The sequence below is a fragment of the Arachis hypogaea genome, chromosome 19, assembly GCF_003086295.3.
Source record: "Arachis hypogaea cultivar Tifrunner chromosome 19, arahy.Tifrunner.gnm2.J5K5, whole genome shotgun sequence".
Lineage (NCBI taxonomy): Eukaryota > Viridiplantae > Streptophyta > Magnoliopsida > Fabales > Fabaceae > Arachis > Arachis hypogaea.
Window position 1 is genome coordinate 88,514,675 of NC_092054.1, and position 4,921 is coordinate 88,519,595.

The window sequence follows — 4,921 nt, forward strand, 5'->3', positions numbered from 1 at the left end:
ACTCTCTTTGAATACTGGGAGCGCTTCAATAATCTTCTAGAAGCATGCCCTTGATGGGATATTTTTGTGGAGAAACGAATTTCTCCAAAACACCCAAAACTAACCGGCAAGTGCACCGGGTCGCATCAAGTAATAATAACTCACGGGAGTGAGGTCGATACCACAGGGATTGAAGGATTGAGCAATTTTAGTTTAGTGGTTGATTTAGTCAAGCGAATCAAGATTTGGTTGAGAGATTTGTGATTAACCGAATTGAAATTGCATAGAAAGTAAAGGAAATGGGTAAATTGCATGAAATTAAAGAGAACTGGAATTTAAAGTGCTGAATCTTAAAGAGCAAGAAATTAAATGGCAGAAACTTAGAACGCAAGAAATGTAAATTGCAGAATCTTAAAGTGCAAGAAATGTAAATGGCTTGAATTGTAAAGGGAATTGGGAATTGGATTTGCAGAATTTAAACAAGGAAAAGTAAATTGCAACGAACAGAGAAATAGAAGAAGACTTGGATTGAACCAGATCTAAAAATAGAATTGTAAATGAGCATGAAAAGCATTAAACAGAGGATGTAAAATTGGAATTTAGATCTCAGGACTCAAGAGACTAGATAACCAAGTCTAGATCTCAATGCCTTCCTAGATCCAACAAGAGTAATTGCAAAGGAAATGTAAATTGCAGAGAAAGTAGATGAGAGAGCAAGTAACAGAAACTGAAATTCAATTAAGCAGTGAATTAAACAAGATCCCAAGGTGAGATTGAAACAGAAGTTCTTCAATTCTCCACCCAAGATCCGAAGCAAGAAAATTAAAGAGTGCTGGGCAAGAACAAGGAAGAAGAGAGATCAATTCTCCTCCCCAATTCTCTTGAATTAAAACAACAATGCTAGAATGTAAAAGTGAGCTCCCAATCAAACCCGAAAAGAAAGCTCTTTGAAAACTAAAAGGGAAGCTCCTTTAAAAACTTAAATCCTATGCTACTTATACACTTTCTTCAAATGGTCTTCAAGCCTTCAATTGGGCCTTTGCTCTTGATGGAATTGGGTTGATAGAGGCCTTGGTTGATTGCTCTTGGAGTTTAGAGAAGAACTGAATTGAACCGGGTTAGAATCATGAAAGCTTGAGTAAAAGTTGGAGTAAAAGTTTGAGGCTAACTTTTACTCCAACTTTTCACATCAGCCACCCTTCTTTGCTGATACCAACGTTGGGGCAAAAGTTAGGGGTCAAACTTTTGCTCCAACGTTGGCCTCCCCTTGCATACTCATGGCGCCAACGTTAGCCAAAAAGTTAGAGGCTAACGTTGGCGCAAACTTTTGCTCTCCAGGGTGTGTTTTTCATGCGCCAACGTTAGCCAAAAAGTTAGGGGCTAACGTTGGCGCAAACTTTTGCTCTCCAGGGTGTTGATTTGTGATGCCAAAAGTTATCCAAAAAGTTTGAGGCTAACTTTTGCTCCAGCTTTTTGCCCAAAAGTTAGCCAAAAAGTTTGAGGCTAACTTTTGCCCCAGCTTTTTGCCCAAAAGTTTGCACAAAAGTTTGAGGCTAACTTTTGGTCCAGCTTTTTGCTCCCTGGTTCATTTTCAATTAATCCAAAAGTTTGAGCTAAAGTTTGAGGCAAACTTTTGCTCAAACTTTTTGTTCTCTCTTCCTCCTAGCCATTCCTTCTTGCTTCAACCTTTCTCCAAGCTTTCTTCACCTATCATTAATCAACCAAACACATCAAAGCTATGCTCAAAATCATGAGATATTCATTCTTTCATAATATATGACAATTATAGCATAAAACCTCATGAAATAGCATGAATTCATACATGGTTGATTAAATCAAAGGAAACATGAAAATCTACCCAATTGGCTTGCTTATGGCTCAAGAAAGTGCATAATTCTATTGAAAACAAAAGAAAAAGGCTAGTGAAACTAGGCTAAGATGACTTGTCATCACAACACCAAACTTAAAGCTTCCTTGTCCCCAAGCAAGGAATGAATTATGCTCAATGGTTCTTTCATTTAAGATGGATTGAAGAACAACTTGTAAAGTCCTGTGAGTGAAGTGATCAAGTAACAGTGGGGTGAACTCTAAATTATATGCTCATACAAGGGCTTCAGTGCTTACTAGTCCTCACATATTGGGAGTCTTAGGTCTTAGAATTTTCATCCAAATGGTATCATGGAGATCTCTTTATATGTAGTCACCTTGAAGCAGCTTATAGTTTCTTTGCTTTGGCCTCGACTCTAAGTGTCATGTCTCAAAGCGGCTCTTTAGATAAGCTTTCAATCAATACTCCTAAACCAGTTGGTTTTAAGGTATTAGGTGTTAAAGCACCCCTAAGTATTTACTTGCTCAAGCCTCTTTCTTTGACACAACTCAACCACAAGCATTTTACTAGGCTAACAACTCTTTGAGTCATTGTTTCTTCTTTCTTTTCTGCCTAGTAATTGATGCTCAGAGCCTTGGGCCATGTTCTTTTTGTCTTTGTATTTTCTTTTCTTTCTTTTGTTTTGTTTGCTGCTTCTTGGATCAATAGATTTTTGAGAATCTCCACAATACTTCTTTGAACTTCATGTCCTGCCTATGAGCTCCCATGCAAGTTTTCACAAGCATGCAACCTCAATACATAATCATACAACTAGAACCACCACTTCTCCTAATCTTTTGCTTGCCTCAAAATTATTTGATTCCTCAATCCTTCTTTTTCAAAGAACTTTCATGTGATACATTTTTTTTTGAAATATTGAGTGCAAACAAGTTTTGGAGAGTATAGTGTTGTAAATGATCAAGCATCTTGCTTATTGAATTACAGAAAAACTATGCTATGCAGGCAGGCAGGGGTATTATGTAACTTTCAATTTAGCAGCATCTGATACAAAATAATCACTGAACAATACAACCTTTTGGAGTTCGCTTGCTTTCCTCTTCCTCATCATCATTGCCGATCTTTACATTCCTCTCTCTTCCTTTTGATAGATGATGCTAAATCTTTCCAAAAGTTTGTATGGTACCCTGCAGTGATATTGAAAGTTGCTTGTTCCCCAAGCACTTAGAGACAATGGTTAGCATGCATGATTTATTTATGGGCCTTTGAACTTACTTTGGTGTGGGAACACCAAACTTAGTACCTTGCCAATGGTTCTCATGCATCAGATTAACCATGTGTAAAACTCTTTTTCTTTTTCAAAAGCAGTAAAACTGAAAACAGCAGAATAGTTAACTAGTTTGTCCAACATGCTTTGAAGCCAGCATTATGCAGAAAGTGAGAATGTGTTTTATGATGGGATTTTGGTGGAACACCAAACTTAGAATCCTTCATTCTCCCTTAGATTGTTTTGGTGTGCAACACCAAACTTAGCTTCTTGCAATATAGATAAAACTAATTAACCTTTTTATTGAAATAGATATGAAAAGATAGTTACCTCCGATTGGGTTGCCTCCCAACAAGCGCTCTTTTATTGTCACTAGCTTGACATCCTCTGTGCTTGCTCAGTTCAGATTCTGAGCTTCCTTCTCCTTGTCCCCTTGTCCTCCTAAGTGAGGCTTTGCTTTGTGATGCTCATCCTGGATGAGTAATTCTTTTCCTTTAGCCCTCTTCTCACTCATTTCTGTGAGATTCTTAGCTAATTGTTCCATTTGCCTCTCAATTCTCCCGAGTGAGGCCTCCTGGTGTTTTCTTATCATCTCTTGATGTGTCATCATTCTCTCTACTAAGATCTCCAGATTGGTGATCCTTTGAGAGTCTTGTGAGATTGGTTGGTTGTGGGGTGTTGAGGGTTGGAAGGGTGGGTAGTGTGGTGATATGTAGTGATTGTTGTTGGTATGGTAGTGTTTTTGCAGGTTTGGGAAATTGGGGTTGTTGTAGTTGAAGTCCCTTTGTTCCTGATGTTGAGATTCCCTCATTCTTAGATAAGAATGTGGCTTCCATGGTGGAAATTGTGCATTCACTGTAGTAGAATGGAGAAAATTAATTTGTCTAGCTATTGACTCCAATTGTTGCTGAGTTTACTGATGTAGCTGTTTGCTTTGATTCATGACTACCTTCATTCCTTTAAGATTCATTATCTCCTCTTCTGAAGTTGCATTCTATGGGGTCTCAAATGAGTGTTGGTTATTGGCTCTCTTGTCATTGAACTCTGTAGTTCCTTGGATGGTTGCTGTTGCGTTGAGCAGGCCATCTGAGAAGTGATCCACCGCTCTTCTTGTTTCCGGGGTTAATCCTTCATAGAATGCTTGGAAATCCGCTTTGTTGCTTGCCTTCTTGTATCTTTCCCATGCTTTGAACAATGGTTCTTCCCCTTCTTGTATGAATGGATGTACTCCCTCTTTCATCTTGATGTTTTGTTGGGACGAGGAGAATTTGGTTAGAAACTTGGCAACCAAATCATCCCAACTAGTTATACTTCCTTGGGGAAAGGTTTCAAGCTATTGTGCCGCATCATCCTTCAGTGAGAAGGGAAATAACAAGAGCTTATAGGTATCATGATTTACACTATCGAGATTGACAGCACCACAAGTTCTCAGAAAATTGGACAGGTGCTGTTTAGGATTCTCCAGTGGAGTTCCACCATAGGAACAATTGTTCTTGATTAGTGTAATGAGTTGCGGCTTCATGTTGTGGTTTTCTTCTTTCTCAAGAACTCCTTCTTCAATGATATCCTTTCCTCTGACCTTTCTTCTTTCCTGTGACACATAAATCAACAAACAGAACGCACAGTGGTATTCTTGAAATTTGAGTGTAGTCAGTTGAGACAAAACTTCAAACAGTTAGTGGGTTAGTAAACAATTAAAGAAAAAGTGCTTGATCTAGATCTCCACTTCACTTACTCATTGTCAATCTAATCAATCCCCGGCAACGGCGCCAAAAACTTGATGGGATATTTTTGCGGAAAAACGAATTTCTCCAAAACACCCAAATCTAACCGACAAGTGCACCGGGTCG